This window comes from Tyto alba, unplaced genomic scaffold (genome assembly GCF_018691265.1).
Source record: "Tyto alba isolate M040663 unplaced genomic scaffold, T.alba_DEE_v4.0 Super-Scaffold_27, whole genome shotgun sequence".
Taxonomy (NCBI): Eukaryota; Metazoa; Chordata; class Aves; order Strigiformes; family Tytonidae; genus Tyto; species Tyto alba.
This window is the reverse complement of record NW_024881301.1, coordinates 16,162,494-16,189,309: the sequence shown is the minus strand read 5'-3', so window position 1 is coordinate 16,189,309 and position 26,816 is coordinate 16,162,494. Positions and strand designations below refer to the sequence as shown.

The 26,816-nt window shown below is 36.3% G+C and overlaps 1 protein-coding gene across 22 annotated transcripts in view; it reads left to right on the top strand.

Moving 5' to 3' along the window:
* Window positions 1-354: 354 nt before the first annotated feature.
* Window positions 355-26,816, top strand: part of CDH19 (cadherin 19) — a 122,659-nt gene continuing 96,197 nt past the window's right edge. For 16 of the 22 annotated variants that reach the window (XM_033010674.2, XM_033010672.2, XM_033010670.2 and 13 more), the window contains exons 1-2: window positions 355-487; window positions 1,639-1,672. The gene's annotated coding sequence lies outside the window, so the exon portion shown is untranslated. The remainder of the gene's footprint in view (window positions 488-1,638; window positions 1,673-26,816) is intronic. The other 6 variants (XM_033010677.2, XM_033010676.2, XM_033010678.2 and 3 more) reach the window with 1 other exon arrangement.

Below are 26,816 nucleotides of genomic sequence, written 5' to 3'. Positions count from 1 at the left end.
TGAATCATAAATGCCTAACTTTTTATTGACAAGAAAGTTTAAGACAATAAGTATTTCCTTAGATACTTTCTGACAATTAATGAAGTAGGTTCCTAATTTAGACATACATAAAGAATGTAAAAACTTACTATAATATTCAGAGTTTAAAATACAAATTCATGTAAAGCTTATCTATATTATGTTTGCTGTCTGCCTAACATTTATTCAAAATCCTTTCCCACTGCAGCTGGGAATGCTTTTTCTAACCACCAAAGATGAGTGCAGAACACTGGGGATATAGAACAATTGGCATTGTTAAAGGTAACAGGGAGAGCTTTCATCTAAAACATACTACATATCCCACAGATACTGGTGTATGTCCCAGTGCTGGTAGTGATAAATGATGTACAAAATGAGTGAATGCTGAGAGACACAGCCACACATAGAATAGGGAACCTAAGGAGAATTCCTCGACAGCAAGAGACAACTGATTTTATGAAGAGAGCAGGTATGGCATTTATTTTTCCCTTGCACATCTGTCTTCCTACTGTCTAAACTTTGGGACTTGTTTTTGACTTCCTCAGGGTACTCTGTTTCAAAGGCAACAGCAAAACTTGTTTTGTATCCTTGTGTCTGGGATGGGGTTATATAGGTATAGATGGTGATCAAGAGCATGCAAAAGTGCTCTTGTAAAGGTGTCCTGCACTTTTGAGAAAGAAGTGTGCACAGTCAGAAGGTAGGTTTGATAATCAGAAGGGATCTGTGAGCCACTATGCCTTACTCTTACTCCATCATAATAACTAGCATGTTCTTAAGTTTTCCTCCTTTCCTTTACTTGTTTATTTTCCTCAGTTTCAAATTGTCTGAGTTGTCCTGAAAAGCATGTCTGTTTGAAAGGGTGTACAAGTTTCCAAGCTAACCTATCGCATGTACTGAACTGCATGAAAAACATTTGGAACTAATTGAAAACATGCATACACTTCACAGATTAATGCCTCAGACATTATCTATCAATTATGAATCTTGGCTCCCTCTATTTTTCCATACCTCATTTTGAAACAACCTACAAACCCTGGTTCCATAGCTCAGTAGCTTGTGTAAGATCTGGAGGATGAAGAACACTCTGAGTTTTCGCTCTGTATTATGTCAGAACCTATTTATGGGGAAACATAAATATTATAGTCTACACTGATAACAGTATGGCAAATATTTAATTAGAATAGGCATAACTGTCTCAGAAACATCAAAGTGTCAAAGCAGGAATCAAAGTGTTTGCAATATCTTGTACCAGGCTCTGATCTAGACCCAGTAAAAACAGGAGAATTTTTAAAGGAAATCACAGATCTTTATCAACCCTGTTCTGAATTTCTGACCCAGTGTTGAGTGAGTAATAAAGTGTGACTCATTGACGTTGATCTAGGAGTAATAAAGGACATTTTAAACTCACTTCAATATAGATGATACCTGATCCACTTTAGCAGAAGTGCTAACCTTCAGCAAACATAAGAATCTACAAATTCCAAAGCCTTAAAAAATTGCTTATTTTTACATTTTTGCTGTTGATGGTAATGTGCTTTTCTCTAAAAGCTGTCTCTATTTATGCAATTGGTAACAACTGGCTGGGAATTTTCTAATGAAAACTTTTCTTTTGTTTTTAAGTTTTGTTGAAAATAATATGAATAGATGGAGAAATGTAAGTATTCACGAATTTCTTTGTTTTACACAGGAAGGAAAAAAAGACTCATTAAAGTATTATGCTTTAACATTTTCCAATTTTAGTTGCTTGTTCAAGTTTTAGTTATTTGATTGAAATGACCTTCTATTTGGGAATGTATTTCTCTTTAGGAAAGAAAAAAAAATGTACAAATTTTAAAATTAATCATTAATTGACCAGATAAGAAATGTCAGATATTACTAACTCATAATTTCTTTTAATGCTTAATTTTTATTTTCATAGAATTCAGCATTCTTATGGTCCATGGAAACAATATTTTTTTTTTTTGTAATGGTTTATAGCTAAGAATAGAAAAGTGAATAAATTAATCAAGATTTTTCCTATTTATTTTTACAGACTTCCTTTATTTCTCAGTTCAGCTTATAATATAAATGCAGAAAATGTAACAAGTCATGTTATGCCTCCCATGATCACTATCACTATGCTTGGTTTCAAAGAAGATTAAGTAGGTACAAACTGGTCAGAAAGTAATCTGGCTGGTCACTAGAAGAACAATACTAATAATCAGAAGACAATATATTCTGCTACCCCTATATATTTTCTCAGAATTAGTTCCAGACCTTAGAATTATTCGATGGTCAAAGTAGTCTGACTTTGAGCAACAAAACCAAATAATTCAATTTATCATTGATCCATCTGATTAACAAAAGGCGTGACACAAGAGCAGACTGTGGCACTCAATGATTCATGTATTTTCTTTCAGTCCTGAGAAGATGCAAATAGACGTATGATTTTTCTATTCAATTTCTACCAATAATTATAGGCCTCTATGCAAAAAGGCACATTAGTTTTATCAAAATTGACTTTTTCTTTCTTCTAATGCTATTTGAGAGTAAGATGAGGCTTACCCATTCACTCCTTTCCCTTTAGTTGTAGTAAGGGTGACTAACCAAGGAAAGGCTTCAGCATTCTGGTTTGGGGTCATTACATGGTAGACTGCCTGGCCCAATTGCCTCTCCTATCCTGGCCTGCTGCAAGAAAGGTCATCTTTTGAAATGTAAAAGACAAGAGTAAAAATCCTTTTAGCTCTTTTCCCCAGGAAAAAGATCATGAAGGCAACTGAGGAGAGTAAACAGTATGTGTCTGCTCTTTCTCTTCCTTAAGGTGGAATCACAGTTTTATCCTTACATCACACAGATCTTAGAGGTTTGCAGAATTTTGTAAGTGTGGGATGCATTTAACTCTTGCCTTCCACAATGTTGGTACAAAGTCCATCTCACCACAGTAATGGTTTATAATATCCTAAAGAGAATTAAGCAACAGCTATGGGTGAAATATTTATTACCTCTGTGAAGGATGCAGTATTTCTATGTAGACAGCTGTGGGGATGGCTGTTTTCATATTTTCCTATGAACTATGCTATGAAATTGCAAATCTCACAGAATAAGCAACAAAAATTTGTGATCCACGGTCTAATAGTTGTTTTTCCATAGCCTGAATCCAGTGTTATCCCTCCCATGGAAGCAAAATTAGTTGCATTTTCTTTTGCAAAATTGTTTTTCTTCACACTGCCTGCCTAGCCATGCTTAGTCCTCAGTTAGATTACTCAGTTTACTTGTTTATGAGATACATACCAGACACAAATATTAATTATTTGCTCCCCTTCAGGGATGCAAAGAAATACCCACGTTCCCCTTTATCAATTTGTTAAAGTACAGGATTGCTCAGTTGCAGCTCTGTAAAGCTTATCTGTCTAGAAGCTTTAATATATTACAGTACATGAAAATTGTACAACTGATCCTACAAGGACATTTATGAACAACACATTCAGCAACAGTGCACACAGTGGATATGATATAATCCCACTCTTTCTACAGAAGCAAAGTATAACCTTTGTCTATTTTCCTAGAGATAGATTGATGTGAGACACCAAAAGAAGTAGAAGCCATTGCCTTTCCAGTCTGTCAGGTCAATGAGCTACAAATAAAGAAACATTTATGCCAAGAATTAGAATAGATTGGAGATCTGTTCCTTTTGTCTTCAGAGTACTTGAAAAATAGAGCTCATTATGGAAATCTGTGTATGGATTTGGTTTCTTGGATTGTTTTGCTTTTTTTCTAGTAATAAATTATTTAAAATGTCCATATATACAAACACAGAATTAATGTACTAGTGCAGTTGTAAAGGAGATACTGAAGTATGTCAAATGTATACAATATTTTAAATATTAAATGCATTTTACTAACTTTATAAGTGCAAGTTTGCATATAATTATTTGAATAATTTACTACAAATCAGATCTTATACTTGCACAACATTTTTATTTGAGTATAGCTGAGAATAACCAAATGAGATTAAAGAGGAAACCTTGTAGGTAAGGTAAGACTGTCTTTCATTAAATTCAGCTGTGGTAGTCATTCTGCTATGCAGTAACAGATCTAGGACACCGAAGGCCAGTTCCTAATAGGAGAGGTCAGTAAAGCGAAGTCTGATATTTTCTTAGTATAATTTACTATATTTACAAAAGTGTGCAAGTACATCCATGTCAGGGATAGATAACAATGAACACAGAGAAGTTCTTGGGCATTTTGATTAAAGTATTAATGATAACTCTCTGAGAAGTTGAATTACATCAAAAATTACTCAAACAGAAAAAAAAAAAAAAAAAATCAGGCCTTTTCTACAAGTTTACCAAAACATTTCCAATGCAATATTGTCCTTCTTCCATTCTTCCACAGATATAATCTTATTGTGTGCTGCAAAAGAGAAATGACAAAACTGTTTAAACATACACAGTCTATAGACCTCGTATGATGATATCTTTCCACATTTAAACAAAATAACACATGATAATTGACCTTTTATACAATAACAACAAATATTAGCAGATATAATTTGCTATCTTTAACTCTGTTAACTTTTAATAGTCAATTTAAGCTTACAGCAAAATCACATTTCTGTATTAGAACTGCCTTTTCTTCTGAAAAGAAAATTTGCATATTCCCCTTCCTGTTATGTATCTTATTCAGACCTTGCTGGTTCATTCTTAATTTACACAGACTCTGTGGAAGCACTGTGAGAGATCCAAGAAAAAGAGCACAGAAGACACAAATGATTTTGATTTAATAGAACTAAGTACCTTTTCTAAGGTAACCAGCAGGCTAAAGTGCTTCAAAGTTCTCCTTTTTTGGCATGAAATACATATTGCTTAGTCAATAACAGTACTTTAACTGTGTTTTATGAAGAAATGCTTATGGAATATTGGTTTTGTTTGATTTCTCTAAACAGTGAGTGTAAATATGTGTCTATATCTGAGCATGTGTGAATACATTGTTTAATTTTAGCAGTATTTAACTCATACACAGAGCAGTACTATTTGGACTTATGATGTTGCAGGGGAAAGAAAGGTACAACTATCTCTCCCAACTTGTTTCATTCTTTCAAGTTTTAATGTTTGAGTCAACAATTTTGTCTAAGCATCGGTCTCATTAAGCTACAAACAAAACAAATGTAATCAACATGGGATTCGTTTTTTCATAAAACTCATTACGTTTCTGTCAGAAAACACAAAAGCAAAATCACTGTTAAACTAAAAAGTGAGATCTTGAGCCTTTAAATATCCTGCACAGGTACAGAAAATATGATAATGAATAAAGTAATTTGTGGCGAGAAATATTCTTTTTGAGTTTATCCAGATTTACCAGACTGCTCACTGGAACCCTTCTTAGATTCTGGGTTTCAAAGGCACTCTTGTTTTGTGTGGTCTCTGCTACACTGGATGGACAAATTGTCTTATCATGATTTAATTTGTAACATGACACTTACCAAAACCAGGGAGTAGAATAGTCTTGAGGATACTTATATATAACTGTTTTAGTAATAAAAAGAGGTTCTTTATACTCCCCATGTTCTCTCCTTTTAAGTCTCAAATATTAAATGAATAACCAGAAGTGGTGACAGATAGACTCCAAACATTCATGATTGTTAAAGTATATCCAACTACAATATCCTTTGACTAGACAAAAGCTAACTGATTTGTTCTTTCTGTGTTTAAGGTTTTTAAAATTTTAATACTCCTTTTAAGAACTTAACACCAAGGAACAATAGAATATCTGATTGAAGGCAAAGAGTATTACATAAGGAGAAAAAGTGGAGAAAAAAGTTGGAGTGTATAGGAATGATTGTCAGTATGGTTTTATGTATGTGAAACACTATGATCTTAATGGCAAAAAGAGCATCAAGCTGCAGGAAAATAATTGTTGATGACATGGCTTGGCTGTTGCAGGACTTTTATTATCTAATTCCCAAGACTGCTACAGTAGACTCACTGAGATCTTAAAATTCCAGATAAAATTGAGAAAAAAAAAAAAAAGGGGGCAGGGAATAACAGAAATATCTTAGAATACCTCAGAAGTAAAAACATTTGAGGCTGCTATTCATCTTTAAATTGTAAAATGCATTTTAAGTGAATTGTATATAATAGATTTTATCATGCTTTGAATGTTTCAGAATGTTTCTGAGTGACTATTTATACAAAGTCTAACCAATATTATTACATATATGTACATAACAATAAAATATACATCACGAACTTGGGCTGCTGACTGTAAGTACAAGTTAATAAGCTGGACCGACAACAGTAACTGGAAGATGTGGTCAGATCAAAGGTATAAATACAGTGCTTAAACTAGTATACATATTCTAAAATTATGAAATAATTCCACAATATATAAAATATTTTTCATATATTTTGGGGGGATAGCTTTTATAGCAAAATAATGCATCACTGTTAACCCTTTAATATTATAATTATATAAATATTGGGGTTTGTATTGTATTTGTATTGCACAGTATAAATTTGTATGAAAAGTGGAATTTTGACATCACTGCTGTGATGTAAACAAAGCCAAAACCAACATAGTTGTACTTCAAATTTTATTGGGGTTCCCTATATTCACTATTCCTCTTTAATTGTTGTTATCTTAATTCTTAAAGAAAATATCAGACTCTGGTGAATTTAGAAATCAGACTTTCTCAGCTGTCCCTAATCAGTTCATTGAACTGACTGAAGAAAGGATATTAATTCAAATTTGAAACTTCTATCTTCATGTGCTTGAGTATAGTAGATAATATGATCTCTATAAGAAACTCCCTCTTGGCAAGCATTGCTTATAGAAAAATAACTTCAGATTCATTGACATGAAGTAAGAGATCACTGTAACACTGAGCCACAGATTATCCAACAGTGATTGTTTTCAATAAGAATCTATAACATTTCTTACAGACACTGATACCTGTAGGTTTAGTATCCAAAAAAAGAAGAAAAATATCTATCACACCAGTGCCATAAAAGTACAGGACCAAATATTCTTGATTTCCCTCAAGGATCCCAAGTATGGTTTCTGTTTCAGATCACCAGACTTCAGTCTTGATCTTCAGCTTAAAAGAATGTATGTAATATGTCAGAAAAATAATGTTATTATGGAAAAAACATTATGTGCTCTGACAAATATGAATCTGCCTAAAATCAAGAGTGCAGACAACCTGGAAGGTTGGATCACTTGTGATGAATTGCTACTAAGACTGATAACTACTTTCACTTCTAACTCTTGCAGAAATACCATAATTAGCATTTTCTCAGCATAAGAACTCCCTTGAAACAATTACATTTTATTTACAATTAAATACGAATGATATTGAGAAAAAAAGTAAAATAATTGGAAAGTCTAGTTGGCAGCATTTCATCACTTCTTATCAAGACTTTTTTCCATGATGCTATCAAATCAGTGTGCAAGCAAGGACTGGATTGGAGTTTCAAACATTTGCTCTTGGAAAATCACCTATGTATCTTAGACAATCTAGAAGACTATGCCCGTCTTTTTAAGTGATAATTTTGTGGAAGCCAGCATTGTAATGAAGTTAGGAAAGCAGGACATGTAATTATTTGTCTATTTTTCACCAGATACCTTGAAGGTTGGATGAAGTACCCAAACCAACAAGCTCAGTGATAGCTACATAGGCCTCATAAAACAGAAACAGGTAGCTGCTTCCCAGGAACCTCAGTGCTGTCAAAACTAAACTGTTATCAAGCCATCAAGTTTAAGGATAATTTTGGTGTATCTGTGTGACCCATATCACAGTATGCGATACAAATAACCTTGAGTTACTGTGGTTATTTCTATTAATACTATAGTGATGCTAATTCACAGCTTGCTTGACTCAGACTTTTTATAAAGGTAGAAAAAGAAATAGAGGAAGCAGAGCAACTATGACCAGCACTTCAATAAACAGAAGAGGAGGGCCAACACAGCAGGGCATAAACAATCCAGGAAGTTCCTATAATGTGTTGATGATAACTTCTTCCTCCAAGTGATAGATGAGTCAATGAGGAGAGGTGCTATGCTGGACCTTGTTCTCACCAACAAGGAGTGGCTACTGAGGAGTGTGAAGCTCAAGGGCAGCCGTGGCTGATGGGGCCATGAAATGGTGGGGTTCAAGATCCTTAAGGTAGAGAAGAGGGCATAAAACAAGCTTGCTACCCTGGATTTCAAGAGAGCAAACTTTGACCTCTTCAGGGTATCTGCTTGGCAGAGTAGCATGGGATAAATCCCTAGAGGCAAGAGGGGCCCAAGAAATCTGGTTAATATTCAAGGATCACCTCCTTCATGCTCAGGAGGAATGTATTCTGCCAAAGAGGAATTCAAGTAAAAGTGGATGAACAAGGAGGTCCTGGACAAACACAAACATAATAAAGAAGTCTACAGAGGGTGGAAGCAAGGACAGATAGCCTGTGAGGAATACTGAGAAACTGTCTGAGTAGCCAGGAAAGATCAGGTTAGAAAGGCCAAAGACCTGACAGAATTAAATCTGGTCAGGGATGTTAAGCACAACAACAAAGGCTTCTAGAGCCTTCTTTATCACATCAGTGATAAAGGAAAGACTAGGGAATATGTGAGTTCTCGACGAAATGGGAGACCTGGTTACCCAGGATATGGAGAAGGCTGAGGTACGCCACAACTTTTTGCTTCAGTCTTTTTTGGCAGGTGCCACAGCCAAACAACCCAGGATGCAAAAGATAATCACGGACTGGGATAATGAAGAACCACTGACAGTAGATCAGATTCGAGACCATCTCAGGAACCTAAAGGTGACAAATCCATGAGACCTGATGAGATGCATCCATGGGTCCTGAGGGAATTAGTGGATGAAAAGGCTAAGCCACTATCCATCATATTTGAGAACTCATAACAGTTTGGTAAAGTTGCCACTGACTGGAAAAGGGGAAACATAATCCCCATTTTTAAAAAAGGAAAAAAAGAAGACCCAGGGAACAATAGGCCAGTCAGTCTCACTTCTGTTCTCAGCAAGATCATGGAGAAGATCCTACTGGAAACTATGCTAAGGCACATGGAAAATAAGGAAGTGATTGGTGAAAGCCAACGAGTCTTCACTAAGGACAAATTGTGTCTGACAATTTTAGTGGCCTTCTATGATGGGGTCCAGAGGAGGTCCACAGAGATGAGTGGGGGGATAGAGCACCTCTCTTATGAGGACAGGATGAGAGAGTGGAGGTTGTTCAGCCTGGAGAAGAGAAGGCTTCAGGGAGAGCTTACAGCAACCTTCCAGTACCTAAAGGGAACCTACAGAAAAGCTGGAGAGGGGCTCTGTCAGGGAGTGTAGCAATAGGAGTGAGGGCAACAATTTTAAACTGAGAGTAGATTTAAATGAGATATAAGGAAGAAGTTATTTACTGTGATGGTGGTGTGGCACTGGCACAGGTTGCCCAGAGCAGCTGTGGCTGCCCCCTCCCTGGGAGGGTTCAAGGCCAGGTTGGACAGGACTTTGAGCAACCTGGTCTAGTGGAAGGTGTCCCTGCCCCTGGCAGGGGGGGTTGAAATTAGACGATCTTTAAGGTCCCTTCCAACCCAAACCATTCTATAATTCTGTGATTTTAGAAACCAAAACAAAATAACTATGCTGTGGTTTTAATTTAGTATCATTTTTGTTAATTGTTATGCATTTTTGTTTTCTTTGATTAGAGTACAAAATCCTGAAATGCCAGTATATAAAATGAGTATGGGTGTGTATACCTGTGTCATGTAAGTAAAAGAAACAAAACAATTTCCATAGCTTATTTTCCTAAACTTGCCACAACATAATTTTAGTTACATAAATGGGAGATTCTGTTTGCTAAGTTTGCTTTGACATTTAAGTTCAGTTATTGCCATGGCAGAAGACAAACAGATTAGGTCATTTTCATCATCTAAATGGAATTCTGAGTAAGGTCATCATTCAGTGGGTCATTGAGAACAGAAAAGTGATTGTATTGCATGAAACGAGGCTTTATAATCAAGTAAATAATACTTGGAATGTATCATTAGTCTGTGCAGATAAAAAGCCTGATTGGATGATATTCAGATAAGGAATATGGACTTTAATTTGAAAAGGACAGTTAAGAAGAAAAAAAAAAAAAAACAGAACACAAAGAAGGAGGAGGAGAAAAACACCTCTCAGGTGAATATGTTTACAGCCAAATTTATTCACATTTGACTGATTTGAGATCACCTTTAAATATTCTGTGATAGTCAATAAAATAATAATTTTCAGTAATAAACTAATTTCTAGGCATTACATTTGGTTTAATCTTATGGAGACAGTGCACTGGGTACTTTAGACATATGTTTGAAAATTAAAAAGCAAACAAAAATCAAAACAAAACACAACCAAAAAAACCCACCAACCTCCCTAGCCCCCCAGATATTGCACAAACTAAGCAGTTTCCTTATTTAATTAATTCCTTAAGTCTTAAAGATTTGAATATTCCACATACTAAATATCTCACCAAGTTAACACCTCAGCAGATGTTGTCTATTTTTTCTATAGTGGATTACATATATTCTGATGTAGAAAAGTTCAAGACTTGTCCATATTTCAGGAGGAAGAGTAGGTCTCACTATCCAAACCAGCTCTAAACAAACTTGTATAGAAATATTTAACTTCATCTGCCTAAAGCACTTGACATTCATCCAGCTCTGAATGGCTCAAGTTAGTCCAAACTGTAAAATGCACTTTAAAATGTATACTAGCACTGAAGATGTGTTGCATCTGTTGCATATTAAATTAGTCTTTGTCAGCAGAACTACAAGGGATTTAAATGTGTGTTAACAAATTACCTTCAGAACACCAACTTGACCTGAATCTCCTGAGTTACAAAATTCAGCATGATCAAAAAAAGAAAGGAGAGTGACAGTCTAGGTTAGATTCTTTTGGAATTGTAATGTCTTCACTTTCAGTGACAGTACAACTGGCAAGCGTTTTAAGGAACTGGAGAATGTCTTTTATCGAAAGGAATATGAAGTAATCCCAAGAATACTACTGTAATTAACCTCTATACTATAAAGAACATATATTCACACATCTTTGCATATCTTGCCTTAGGCCAGTGTCAAAGAAAAGAGGGAGTTCAATCCTGTAAGGTTCTGAGTACTGTGGCTGTGATCCAGCAAAGCACTCAAATATTAGTTTAATTTTAAGTACATAGATCATGCCACTAAATTCAGTGGGATTATGCTTAAAGATAAACTAACCTTAAATGCTTTGCTGGATCACAGCCAGAGTACTCAGCACTGGGTGAATGCAAATCCAACCTGAGAGGAGCATTTTCCTCTCCACGTTTCCAGAGAGAGCTCACAAAAATACACACAAAGTTCCTTTCAGGAAAGAGTGTTCATGTGAAAGCCAGACTAAATAGGTTCAGAAGGGTGGGATGAGTTATAAATTTTGGGATGTTTGTGTTCAAACAACAAACAGACAATGCTCTTTGCCTTTTCCAGGTTCAGACAGTCATTTATTCATTTAACATAATGTCCAAGTCTGCACAAGGATATAGATAAAGCAGGAGAAACCAACTGAAAGAGTAGAGACACAGGCAAACAGAGTTCCTTGTTTTCCTCTGCCAAATTTCTCTGTTTTGTCTGTGGCCTCTGTTACTTCTGTAATTGAGAAGACCAAGAATTCTCTAAGTTTAAGAGTGTATGAATATCCTCACAGAATACAGGTCAGTTGAAATCAGACAATACATTCTATATAATTAGACATAAGTGACATTCCTATGGGCCTGCTGCTGCTCCAGCTGAAAACAACAGGAAAGTGATCTTAAGAAACAAAAAAAATTTCAAAAAGCAAAAGCAAGCCTGTGCTTTTCATCATTATATATTAAGATTTCTTACTTCATTATTTGTTATGCAAGTGTAGAGAGGACCTGTTTAGAGCACTGGAACCTACTGAAGGAAGACAGAGGAACCATATTTATCCTTCAAAAAGTGAAGGAAGTGAGAAGAGAACAAACAAATCATGCATACACTTCCACCATTCACTTATTCTTGATGGGCAGCAAGAAAGCTTTTGCACTAATTTTTCTCCTCCATTTTCAGGCCAGGTTGCCAACTCATTGAGCAAAACTGCAAGCTTGCCTTCAAACTAGCTGTCACAACAACTACGCAGATGGTGAAAATGGGTTATACAACACTTTTACCAGGGTGATGTTGTGACTTGAACAAACATGTAATAGTCGCTACATCCTGGACATTCTGACTTCCAAAATGGAAACCAAGTCACATTAAGCTTCCTGTAAAAAGAAAAAGAGAAAATGTCCCCTAAAATAGCATACAAAAACCTAGGACTGCCTCAGAAAACTTGGCCACATGTGGCTTTCTTGAAGGCTTGAATCTTATTTTTAAATAATACGCAATACACACAATAGGGTTCCGTATTTCAAGGGAAATAATTAAAGACAGCTTCACACTTCCTAGCTAACAGCTCTCATTGAAGCAATGGGCAGCTCTGGAAAAAGTCTGCCACAGTGCACCCTGCAGTACAATCAAATCAAACTGATAAAGAATTCTATCAGAGGTTAGTGAACATGAGACATTTTTGAAATTCAAAGTGCCCAAGCAGCTCAGCATGCACACTCCCCAACCTGCCCCCCTCCCCCCACATTTATTTTATTCCCACAATTCAGCTTCTCACCTTTTCATCATATCCATCAATTTCTTCCTTGTTGAGAAACAATTGTATCCTAGAAATCTCTTGAACTCATTTGTACTCCTGCTTTTATTCTCATTTCCTTGAACTTTGTTCTGTGGCGTTATTATCTTTTTTTTCTGAGCCATGCTCCAGTTTCCTATTTACTCCTAGATCCTTAATGTTATAAAATGATCTTCAGATTTGAAATCTGTCACTAACGTGTATCAGTTCCTTTCATATGCTACAAAACTTGATTTTGATTCACCTCTTGAAATTTTAAGAATGTTCTGTAGTCATGCAGGTGCATTTTATATTTTCATCAAATATTCATAACAGTATTTTAAATCAGGATGTGTCTTCTCAACTATATTCCCATAGATCTATCTTTCTAACTTCATAATCAAGCCAGTTAAAGACATAAACAGTGAACTACCTGATAGCCAGTTGCCATAAACACAGATTTTTATCTTTCTATTTATGAAGCATAATGAAAAGAGACTACTAGTTGTATGCAGTATAGGAATTAATTATTTAGTCTTCTGAAATGCATTTGCAGAATAAACTGTGCTCTGAATATATTACCAATTTCTAAAAGCTTATTTTTTTTTACTTCAAATTCCACTTGGCTCCAATATGTGGAAAGATTTTAATCCATAGTTCATTGATCCCTGTTTAACTCAGATCAAGAAATACTTACGCTTTTCCAAGTCCAGTATCTCTTCCACAGCATATGTAAAATGACTGCAGTGATTTTAACAGCTAATTTCCTGGGAGGAAAGTTTCCATCAGGAAATCCATCATCAAAACTAACATTGTTTGGGAACTTCAAAGAGACTGAGAATTAAATGCATTCAAAAAGACAATTTTCTTCTGGGCTTACGCTTAAATTTGGATTAAAGCATTTTGGTGAAGTTCTCTCTTGATTTTTGACTATTACAATGCCCTGCTGAGGCCCAGAGCAGCTGGTACAGATTAGGTCAATCTCAAGGTTAGTCCTTTATCCAAACTCTTGGTTTGTTTCCACACTGATGTTAACTCAAGTTTTCAACACTTAAGTAAACTCCTTTGTGAAGTCACTGCACAGAGATGTTTGCAATAGCAGCGCAAAGTGAGCTCTTTGTTTCAAACCCAGAATATCACACAGGCCAGCTAACTCAAACAGAAGGTGCTCATTAACTCTAGTGAGAAGTGTCCAGCTGTGAATATGGATGAAGTTCAGATGAAAATGGAAGTTAAATCCTGAGTTTACACTTCAGTAGAAAAAAGGCACTCAGATTTTTTTTTTTTTTTCTGTTTATCTTTTGGAATCACAAGGAAAATGAACAAAATAAGTCTCCAACAAAGAAGAGAAGCAATTTAGGCAGAGAAAAGTAGTTTTCTTCTATTTTATTGTTATATGAATATGTTTGTTACAGGCTTCTATGTGTGTCAGCCTTGTTGGGTTAGGGATCTGTTACTGCAATGTAGTTCCTCTAAGCTCAGCAGCACAACTGAAATAAAACTCAGTTCTCAGGAAAACTAGCAGATGCCATTCATTTTGGGAGGCAGTGAACATATATATCTAAATTGGAATTAGCGACTAAATCTAAGCACAATGTAGATTTCTTTTTGATGGTAGGTGTTTTAAAAATTGGGAAACGGGAACTTGTAAAGTAAATAAGCTTACCCCATAAAAAAAGCCTGAGAGAAAACAGTCATTGTCTATGACATTAAAAGAAAGAGTTAAGCCTTTCACTGGATGCAGTTAATTGAGACAACAGATACAACCTAACTGCTCTCTGCCACTTTAAGGGGTTGAGGTATCTCCCTCTTATTCCTCCCCTAGTCTTTCCTCTCTCCTCTCTAACTCCTCCTTTCACACTTCCTATCTGCTCTTGTCTCTGTGCAGCAATCACACTTCTCTTGTGTCTGCTCTTGAAGGCAGATGCACATCACAGTCTCTGAAAGCAGGGGGTCAATAAACTCATTCAATTTGCTGTAACAACACAAAATTACTTGCTTCTCTTGTATATTTTTTTTTTTTTTTCAGCCAGATTTAGTTTGCTGAATAGATTTACTGCATAAACAATGCTTGAGATGGCTCAAGGTTGGGAAGGGTTGTATAGGGAGAAATGTGGAAGCAGTGACAGTAGAGGAGTAACATGTTGCTATCTCCCTTTTGAAGGTAGCAAGTTATTAAGTCATCTCAGTTTTCTGTAGAACTCCACCACTAGGACATGATAGTCTGGAAAGGATAACAGGGAAATTTGATGCGGCAGTCCCACATACAGACCTAACTTAAAGTCTAACTTTATACATCTACTTTAAGTGCTTGAAAATGGAGCATTGCCTCTAAATATGTTAACAGATTTCTCAGAGTATGATTCAACACTCAGAAAATAACTTAAGAGCCTGACAACTTCTAAAGAAGATGCCCAAAGTTAAATGAAGTTAATACATGAATATTCATTCTAGCACAACCCTGAGGGTCCAGTGCAGGAACAGGGATCTTGAATTTTCTCACAGGACCCATATTTTGTAGTGTACAAAGAACCTTAGGGGATTAGTTTTGACCTTGCAGAATAGACAACTGCAGAGATAGGGGTCTCTTACAGAGTATTATGCTAGCAACCAATATGCTTTTGCTGAGAGATGAACTCTTTCTGCAAACAAAATATAATGCAGCTGGCTGGCTATCTACACTCTGTGATAGTACTAGACTTTAATGGAGCTTTGCTGACACAAAACTGGAATACTATAGTATAAATCAGTGCTGTACTGAAAATGAGGGTCAACTTATAATAGCACACTTTCTCACATTATTATCTACCCTCTTGTAATGGAATAAAAAATTATTAGCTTTTCTGAACACTTATTTGAATTGAGAAATCTAGTTCAACATACTGTCTATGTTGGTACATAGATCTTTTTCCTGATATGTTAAACTTAATTCTAAATCTATTACTTTATGGAATTGTTTTTTTCCTTGGTAGGTGTATCACATTGCTCTAGACTACAATGTATATGATTTCCTGTCAAATCTCTTCATTTATTTTCACATTGTCCCTCTGTCTTTCATTAACATCCACATGAGCTAAGCTCATGACACTTTCTTTGACTTCAACTCACCCTCCTCAAACCTCCTAACATTTTTTCTTCTCAGCTTTATTTGTGATGTTCCTCAAAAACACTTATTTCCTCTTTCCCCTGTAGCCAAAAGAGGTCCTCTCCATTCCCTTCAGCTTTGTTGGTGCAGTTGCTGGGTAGAGCTACTTGAGTGGCCCCTCAGCAAGTCCCTTTGAATTTTGTTTTTTGCACACTCAGGCTTCCATTGTTAGAAGTTTCCCACTGGGAATTATGTGTCAGAGCACAGTCTTTACAGTCAACCCCTTTCTTTCACTTGCTATCTAAGGCCCGGTATTACTGCTATTATAAATGTTACATCTTGCAATTTTATCTACAAAGACAAGTCATTCTTGTATATACTTTGATACTGCATAATCTGAGGGTATGGTTACATTAGATCCAATTTGGAAATAAATTGGCAGACTACCTCTTAAGAAGTAAATATCTGTATCTCTTTATAAGTAAAATCTCAGATATTTATGGTTTGAGGGTACACAGGAGTTGATCTCTGGCTTGATCTAAAGCCTAGTGAATCAATGCAAAGACTTCCACTGGTAGCAGCTAGCTTTGTATCAGGTCTCTTGTGCAGTATCTGTCCTCCACTAATGACAGATACTTTGTCCTGTGAAGCTCTCAAATTAGAGGAAAGAACATCTTACTTAACAGTTGATATGGGATGCATCTCTGCTAATTCAGAATTTAAAAAATAGCACTTCAACAGAAGATATACATGTATTTATAAAAGCAAGAGTAAAATTAAACCTTTACAATTAATTTATCACTGTTTGCAGTTTCCAGCCCACAGTAAAAGAAATAACAATAAATATTTAGCAAAAGAAAGGGAATCTGCATTTAGAGCATTTTAATAAATGTTTAAAAGAATATCAGTACAGATCACTTGGCTCTGGCAACGCTTTTTTATCTTCCATCTGTTTGTCTTTGATGGATGTTCATGCTCTTTAGTTTACAGTAACAAGCAGGTTTTTATTTTTTCTGTCTTCCTTCTCTCTAGTGCCAGGTTATGATCGATGATGTGACAAAAAGATTCATCAGTAAATCCTAAATCCTGAATACAAAATAAATTAATAAGAAGAATATTTTCATTCCCCTTTGACAGCATTTCAGCTGTCTCTGCTGCTCTCTCATTTTTCCCTTTTGCTTGCTTAATCTTGATAATAATACTAACTCAGCATAGGGATCTCTTGCATTCAAGTACTTGAGTGTACAGTATCGTCCTAATATACTTTGTGTCACTATTTGAGCTGTAGTGTTTGGATTTTATATTGAAACGGCAGCAGCTGAGTGATAGGCAACAATCTCAGAATCAAGAACAGGATTTCAAACCAACTACATTCCACTCTCTAAACAGCATTTCTCAAACACTGTGATATTGATTTGCCAGGTACCATGTTCCTAAAGACTAACCATTTGTAACATATGGATCATGTACATCCAGTTGTTTTTCTTTGAGTCAAAGGGCAACATTCACCTTGCTTTCCTCAAGTTTAAGCATGTCTGTGTTCCTAAGAGGTCTGCTGCAGCTATATGATTGCTCAGAATCCTGGGATCCTCAGTCCTTCATGTAGAGAAAAGCCAAGGTTCCCTCATTACCAAAATGAGCAACAAAAACGGCGATAAAGGAACTGAGTACAATTCTGATCTTTTCTTCCATTATAAGGGTATATTCTCGTGCATACAATTTCTACTTTAGAAGGGAATTCTATAGATAATTACCTTTGTATAAGACCTCTGTTAGGCACACACACACAAAGATTGTGATGCTTTCCTGAAGGAAGTAGTAAGTATTCAGAAACTTAAAAATTGTTCTTTATGGAAGTTAGGTAAGACTGAAATAAATTCATACAACTAAAATAATAGCTAACTAAAAATCAATAGTGAGAAGAAAGCTGAATGAATTTAAAATGTTCCTTCTTACATATACCATATTTTCAGTAATGATCTCAGCATTGCAGTTACTCATTCTTGCTGAAAATCTACTTTCAGTCAACTTCAGTAGCAGCTCAGATGGTGTCCAAATAAAGACTTATTTTTATGGTGTGAAGGGCATCTTCTACAGTCCCTTTTACAGCTCTCTTCACAGGTATGTCTGACCAGGTTGAAGAGATGGCAAAACATCTTTATTCTGTGATCAATTTCCAGCCACTGGATTAGACTTCTTGGTCACTTAACCAAATTTTTAAATGACAAACATGACAGATTTTCTCCCATAATTCTTATATGTATCTTAAGTCTTTACATTGTTAATTAGTATTGTAGTATGTGAGCACAGATAACATCTGGTGGAGTTATAACATTTCTTTTAGAAAGGTTCTTAGTCTTAATTTAAAGACTTGCAGAGACAGAGTTCAACAGCATGTTGATTAAAGGATTTCAGTGTTTAATTATAGTCAGTGTAAAAAATGAGACTGATTTCTAGCATAAAGTTTCTTCTTCTGGCTAGTGGTTTTTGTGATAAGCAGGAAAATACTGAAACTCCCTTAAACAAAACAAATATAGCTGCATAATTTGTGCTTTGAATGGCCAGGAATTAAATGTGCCAGGAGGGCATATTTTGAAACACTAAATTCCATGCAATCCAAGCATCTAAGAGCATGAAGCACCCAACAATAAAAATTCCAGCTCAGTCTCTGTTCCCCCAGCAAACCAAACCAAACTAATATGTCAACACAGTTTGAGGTCAGATATTGGCTCTGAAGTTCAATTAATTTTCTTTTTACCTGTTGTATCATTGAATGTTTTAGCAAATGTGGAAGCTCCTTTTGGCAAATAGAAGCTGAAATAAATCTTTCTTGGGCAAGGAATAAATCAGTCATCATGCCTGTGTTCTCACCAGGCAATGGTGATGCCCTTGGAAGTCAGTATGCTCTCAAAGGGATTATTACAATATCTGTCTCATCAGGAATATAACTTTTGTGGGACCAGAATCTGAGCAGTAAAAATTTGTAAGACACAGAATGGCAAAAACACATTCTTGGGGAATAAGACAAAAATGGGTAAAAATCTACAAATACACAGAGAAAGCTTTGTAAAGGAAAGGAAAATGATTGATTTCATGCATTTGGGAAATCATGGTCTTGAGGTAGCAAGGAGATAGAAATGCTATTCTAACCTAATTATAGGACGAGGCATGACAAGAGAAAGGATACAAGTATACAGAAGATATTTGATTTTACAGAACCCTTGAAATGCAGAGTATGCTCCCAGAACACTTCAGAGCAATGAAGCCACTAAGGTAGGGAATAATATTGTTTGTTGGTTTTGTCCATGTAGTCTGACATGTAGCTTGACAGTAATTTGCTTTCAAGTGTGGGCAAAGTGCCCATATGTGTAATACTCATACCTGCTACAAGTTCTTGGAATCGTTAAAAGTAAAGCTAAAATAATTTCATCTTCAGCCAGAGTTGCTGGAGATGCCTGGGGAAGGCAAACTTTATTTCCAAGACTTAGTCAGTCTGGGCACTTTGGTGCCAAAGGTTTATCAGAATCACTGGGGGGAACTCATATCTTGTGTACCTCAGACATGGACAGAGAATATCCATATAAGGTACCAGAAAACTCATATTTATGGGATTCAAAAAATCTATAAAAGTTTTCACAGCAGTCCTGCAGTGTTCAAGCAAGGGTGCTCGATTAAAGCTATGACTTATTTTGTTTTCCTTCCTGTGCCAAATTTATCACATTCACCAATGAGAATTTAAACAAAACTTTCAGATAAAATGCAGTCAAATTAAATTTATGTTCTATTTGTAAATATAATTAAAACATATACATTCTTTATTTTTTCGCTATATGTATCATATGGGTGTAAAAAGGAACACCTACATTCATGTCTCCTTAATTTTCCTTGAGTCTAATCTTTTTCCTTCTGAGATACACAAGCACAGTTCTGCAACTTTAAGGAGTGTTTCTCAGTCCATAAAGTAAATTAGCAGAGTTTTTGCATTCCACTCTATATGCTCATCACTAATCCCTCCTGATAGTGTTCAATATGAATGAGGAAACTGGGATATATCTGAAAACACATTTAGATGTTCCAGTTTCAGCGGAAAATAATCATCATTACAAGTAATTTTTAAAATACACAACCATTTTGTTTCATAGTAATTCCAAATGCTTAACATGAACTGTTGCTATAAATAGCAGTGGTTATTGGAAATGCTGTGGAGTATATTGCAAATGTGTTTGACATACTGCACCAGTGCTGTATAAAAAACAATATGAATATGCATAAACTATGCTGGATAATTAAAAACAGAGGAAAACTTGTGGGATCCAAAACAAGTTATAATCACCAGTTCATCCACTCATTTCTGCCCCTTGAAGGTAAGATCTTATCCTTGAGGTGAAGCTAAATAAATACTAGAAGTAGAGAACAGAAAAACAAGCGGCATGCTAAAAGGAAAACTTACAAAGGAAAAGCTAATGTGCCATGGAAATTTACTTTTTCCTTTATTTGACTAAATGATAAGTAAAAACAGATGAGAGAGTACAGAAAACTCTGTGATTAAGCCCTACAGGTTATATCTAATAATCTAGGGAGGTAAAACAGACCCAGTTATTAAAAATAATCTCAAATCTGTGTTAGGAATACATTTAAAATAACTAATTATGATTTCAGTCATTCTTTGTCACCGAATGAGGAAAGAAACAATTTACATTGTTACATCCTGGGACACATTTCATTGCTAATGGTTCCTTGTTTCTATAGATTTAGCCAAAAAAAATTACATTGGGAAGAAAATAATAGCTATGAAATATTACAAAAATATGTTGTAGAGGCTCTCAAAATAAACAGGATATATGTAAAACAAAATTTATTTCAGGTACAATCAATTGGCACTCCAGCAATCATTGATAAACTGCTGATCCAAACGCCCATGAGAGGAAAAACTACTACTGTATGATCAATTACATAAAAACAAATTCCTAGTATGTAAGGACAATCCAAAATGCTCAATCACTCACCTGAAAAGAGAAGGCTTTCAACCTGAAGGAGTTTCTTTGTGTGGCATCCTGACCTTGGAGAGGGAGGGGGGATCCTTAACTTCAGCCATACTGTTCCAAAGAGGACTAGCCCAACATGGCTCCTCCATTTATACCCGAGACATCTGTGGTCAGTATCTGCTCTTATTGGCTAAGGGCTCCAATTAACATAAAGACCTGAGAACAACGGCACAGAAAAAGGAACCAGTAGTTACTGTGTTTCAACAGCCAGGAAGCTGCATCTTCATCAGGCTAGGTGCACCTGCCATAAATTATATCCTTATCTGAAAAAAAACAGAACAATTTTGGGAGGCTGAAGTTGTTGATTAAAGGGGAACCTGTCATACTTAAGGATTTCCCAGGTTCAAGCTAAAACAAAAAATCTAAAACCACCCACAGAAAGCAAGCAAACCTGCAACAGCACAAAGCTTTGAAGAAAAGCTTTATTAGGTTTCCCTTGTATCTGATAGCCAATCTTGAAAAAGTTTACACTTCTCTCTTTAAGCATTTAAAATTTTAATTTTACCATTGGCTGTGTAAAGCATATATTGTGCACTACTTTTCTGTTATTGACATGTGAAATTCAAACAAGTAAATGAATTTACAAAGGACCACGATGAAATAAGATTCTCCTTTTTCTTTAGAGGTCTGATCTTACTAGATGTGGTGAGTGGCTGGCTGGATCCCAAAGATATCCATGAGAAGTGTCCCTTACAGCTGTGATTCTGGCTCCTGGAGTATAGGGAGCAGTGAGGAAGGGCTGTGTGACACATGGAAGAAGCAGTTTCTGTAAGGTATCACATTTTAATACCAAGTGCCTGAGTCCTTGTATAGTGCTTTAACATCTGGGAAATCCCACTTTTCATGTTACTTTTCTCAGGCTGAGGCAAGTAAGTCTCTCTCAGTAACATCTCCCAGTCAGGTCTGAGAAACAATACCTGTGTGACTGTCCTGGGTTTGGGTGAGTGGTGGGGTTTTTGGTAGCAGGGGAAGGAGCTATAGGGGTGGCCCCCTGTGAGAAGCTTCTCAAAGCTCCCCCAGCTCCACCTCTGCTCGAAAACTGAGCCAATCAGCTGTGCCTATGTGATAACGTATTTAAGAAGGGATGTGGTGATGGGCAGTGGGACTTGTGAGGAGTTGCTGCAGCTGCATAAACACCAAGGTCAGTGGAGGAATAGAGGAAGAAAGGAGGGGGGAGGTGTGCCGGAGCAGAGATCCCCCCTGTATCCTGTGGTGAGATGGCAGGGCGGCCCTCCCTGCCACCCATGAAGATCTGTGGTGGAGCAGACACTGACTTATGGCCTGTGTTTTTCACCTGGGTGATCAAGGTGCTGTGCCCAAAAAAGATTGAGGTCTTGAGGGAAAAGGTAGACCCCACTGTTGTAATTCAGTGCTGGGAGGATTGCAGCATGCGGGGGTGTCCCACACCGGAGCAGCTTGGGAAGGGGTTGCAGCCAATGGGAGGGACTCCAGTTGAAGAAAGATAGTGACCCACGACAGAGAAGTGTAAGGAAATTCTGCAGCCTGTGGGAGGGACTCATGTCGGAGAAAGTTTGTGGAGGACTGTCTCTTGTGAGAGGGAGACCATGATGGATCAGAGGGAACAAGTTCCAGAAGCTCCCCCCACCGAAGATAGAAGAAGCGGCAGCACTGACTGTGCGCGCACACACACATGCACACACACACACACACACCATTCCCTGCCCCCTGTGCCGCTGAAGGGAGGAGGTAGAGATATCGGAAGCAGAGCTGAGCCCGGAAAGAAGGGAGGGGTGGGGGGAAGGTGTACTCAAGATGTGGCAATGCTTCTCACTGTCCTACTCTGTTACATGTTGTTAGTGTCTGTAATAAATGTATGTTCTTTTTTTCTTCCCCTAACAAGTCTGCCTATTGCTCGTGACAATATAGGGTGATGTTTTTCCCCATCCCAGTCCTATCTCAAACCCCAAAAGTGGTTCTCTGTCCCTTCTTACTGATGGAAGAGAAGGGAGAGAGAGTGGCTGCGTGGTGGTTGCCAGCTGACCAGTCCCAAACCACAACAGTGACTCATCACTACACCCATGTATGTGTGTTGTCAGGTGAGAAATAGCATTTTAGGAGGGGTTTTCATGGCAACAAACACCTTCATTACATTATTCAAAGGCTAAACCTAATTCAAAACTAGTATGCCCTTGAACACAGAAAATTAATTTGTCCATTTTGAAGAAGATACCACATTTTTATTCCATTTGTCAAATGCATGATATGTTGATTATGTTGAGTGTCAGAATTCCAATTTTTCATACTGAGGTTTTAGCTAAGTACTTAAAGGCACTGGAAATCGGTCAGTTGCAAGCAAGAGAGTGTTTCATATAAATATCAAATTTGGTCAAGAAGGTTTGTGTTCTGGATGTCAATGAAGGGCACAAGGGGAAAGGACGGAGTGGAACAGGGAGCTCGTGTGAATGACTTCAGGCCTCTGGCTGAGCTCAGGGCAGACCCTGTGCCTATGAAATCATTTTCTATTGTTAGCCCACACAAAATGTTTGGCTGTAAGCCCATGATGAAACTAGGCTGTTTTTGTGACAGACTACTATTATGAGGACAGTGCATGACTGCTACTCTGCACATACAGAACAAAGAATTACAGATTTTTTTTTGTCCTTCTCTGTGAAATTCAGCTTAATAACCATTACTGTAATTCTCTACAACAAATCAGTAGAAAACCCTCATTTTCAGGCAGGTGTGTTTCTCATTCACTAGAGAAAGGAAACCTTGACTGTCTGTGTCCTGAGGGTGAGGGGAGAGTTATTCCTACCACTGGAAAGGTGACCTATCCCTGAACATCTGAGATGAGATTTTCTGCCTCAGATTTCTACAAGCCTTTACCTTTATCTGCAAAATAATCCTGGATATCCACTCTAGTAAAGAAGAAAAATGTTTCTGCATGTGCAGGCACACAGCTTTGTTTTTTCCTGAGAGAACCAATGCAGTCAGAGTATATAATTAGGAAAAAAAAAAAAAAAAAAAAAAAAGGAAAATGTATTTATAAATATACCTAGTAATAAACAATAAGAATAATTATATACCAGAAAATGTCTTATGATCCCATGTCTCAGTAAGTCCTGAAGTACAGTATTCTAGTAAGAATAAGAGATTAATGTAAAAGTTAATTCAAAATAATTTGATTTTAATAAAGTAAATGTATTCCTTTCAATCCCTGCATTTTAGCTTTAACATCTGAGTGTGATTCCTCTGTTGAACTGTATTTCTGCTTTGCTAGTTGTAATAACTATTTAAATTGGTAATCTTGGTTTTGAATATTGATGGACAGGTCATTTTGGTTTAGGTCCAGGTTACATTTTCTGCTCACTGGTCACTGTCTTTGGATATGAAGGTGCAAATCTATAAAATTAGAAAGTACTTTTCACAGGTCATTTGAGTCAGCTTTGGAGAAAAGTGTTGTGATATCGATCATGTCAGGATCTTTTCCTCTGGTCTAACCAGACCAGTTTAACATTAATTACAGAGCATTTAAAAGGCATCTGTTTAAAGGGGAATATATGGGAGGAAGGCTAGATGAAAGAATTTAATAAAGTGCTATCTTGGTTGACATGCATTTTGAACGGTAAAGTGTGTTTTTAACCTTAAATATAATTCACATTCTGTCAGCATGTTCAGGAAGTAGTAGGTTTCTTTGTAGCAGAAGTAAAATGGATGTCATTTTGAATATGGAATAAATACAAAAACCAAGTATCCTAAAACATAATTTCTCTAAGGCAGTTGTTACTGTCAAAAGACATGAAACAATTTACCATAAAGGAGACCCTAGATAGTTTTGCTCCTCTCCTGAGGGCTCATTGACATTAATTATTTGCAAGAATCTGTATATTCCAATGAAACAATATAGATGAGGAATATTGACTCTGAAATAAATAGTGCCATTAAGTAAATGGCTATAGGTAGAAATATGCTCTGTGAAATGCAACTTTCTTAAAGCCCTATATATGCTTGTGCTGAAACTGATCCTAAACTGAGGTTACATGAGTAATTCCAAAGAGGTACGATACATATTAATAAATGAATATAGCATAACCACTATGTTAAGATGTTTTTTCTTAGATTGAGCTGACCATTAAAAGACATAGCATTTACTTCTACACATCATCTGAAATTAAGACTTCTGGTTATTATAAACAAGATACGGTACAGTTTGTACTAAATAAAATGTAAACTCTTCAACTTGGTAACTGTTTTACCTAACTGAAATAATAGTACCCTTTTAAAATTCATTAACCCATCAGTGCTTGGCAAACTGTGAATAAACAATATTCATAGGCTTTTGTTGATAATTCAGGTGGTTCCTCATACTAATCCTATGTGTTGGCAAGGGCCAAATATAGACATACTTCAGTTTGTAAATTATTCTTGGTAGCGTGATCCTTTGCATTGGATGAATGCAAACAGATTATATCTAGGTAAATTCAGTTTTGTTCTGTGCATTTGTTCAGCCTGACTTGTTCTAGCAACTAAATATTAGATTGTACTTAATGGTGGAAGTCTTGGTTTATCTTTACCACTATTATTTTTGTGAGAAAATAAGTGATGAAATCTCTGTTAACTAGGTCTCACATATCAGCTCTGGCATTTTTATGGATTACTATATAAAATAGTGGTATAAAGTGGGTGGGTTTACAGTAAAATTCCACCAGAACAGGCTTGCATTCTTCTTTCTAGAAATTGTGCCCAACTCCACAAAAATTAAACAAAAAAATACAGGACAAAAAAATAGTGATTCAACTTGCAGGTTATACAAGCAATAATCTCTCCATAATGAAGGCATCATTTTCAAGGGGTTTTTGAAGTCTTCTGGATAACCAGTAAAGAAAGATTTTATTTTTTTTTTTTTCCTAACATTCTAGATGATGGAGAAGCATTTACCAATCTCCCAACATCTTTTTAAAATATTGTTGATCTCTTTGATGACTGATGTCCTTCAGTATCAAGGCTTGTGTTGAGAAAACAGCATCATGTCTGCTTGCAGATGATATAATGAGGAAACACTGGCAGATAAGAGCTAATACACAGAAGGGTGAAAACTTTGCACCATGCCCCTATGAACAAAGTCAGTAACACATGTTATTTTCAAGAGATCACAATTCTGGAAAATTAAAAATTGCAAGTGATGATATAAAAGAAAGCAAAGCAAAAGAAAAAAAAAAATGAAGTTGCTATTATTGGTAGAGTTAGAACAGTTACTCCATAATTAGTGATGGATTAATTTTATAGTGTCACTGGAACTCAACTTTTAGGTCTTTCAATCCTACTCAGTCTGCACTGAGTGAAGTTCTTCCATATCAAAGCATAAACAAATATCTTATCTCTGTTTAAAGAGTACCTGTGGTATTCTTAAAGATCTATTTTCAAGACCTTATTTTTTATATTATATATCCATTCAGAAGCCCTCTATAAGGGTATAGTAGTCAGTCAAACAATCTACAGTTTGAAAGAAACAGTGTGGCAGATTTGAAATTCATGTAACTCAGTGCTACAAGTGAAAGGCATCATCTGCTGGCCGTCAGCCCAATAGCAAGGTGTCAGAGATGTGTCAGAATAGGGTCTCAGGCTGAAAGTGAGATTTGTGCCTGAAAGGGATATTTTTACAAATGCTGAGTTAACAGAGGGCAGCATAATATCTCTGATATTAAGAAGATGGTATTTCTTATTAATGGAGAAGGGACTTTGTATTGTGCATACAATTCTGCTCAATCTCATCAAGACCCATTTTTTCTGCTTGAATGAAAGATCACAGCAAGATATATTTTGTAAAGAAAGCTTATACAATCAAAATGAAAATGGAATTCTTACAGGGGAAAGATTTTAACACTAAAAGCTGTAAAGTCCCCTGAAAGTTAGGTTCAGTCCAATTTGACACAATAAATTGTTTTACCGTTGAACAGAGTCCCACTAACGAGTATAGATTACGTGTGTAAAACCCAGTTTTGCCTGCAGCTAATGTACCTAGAAGATGTATTAACTGTGCAGCTCT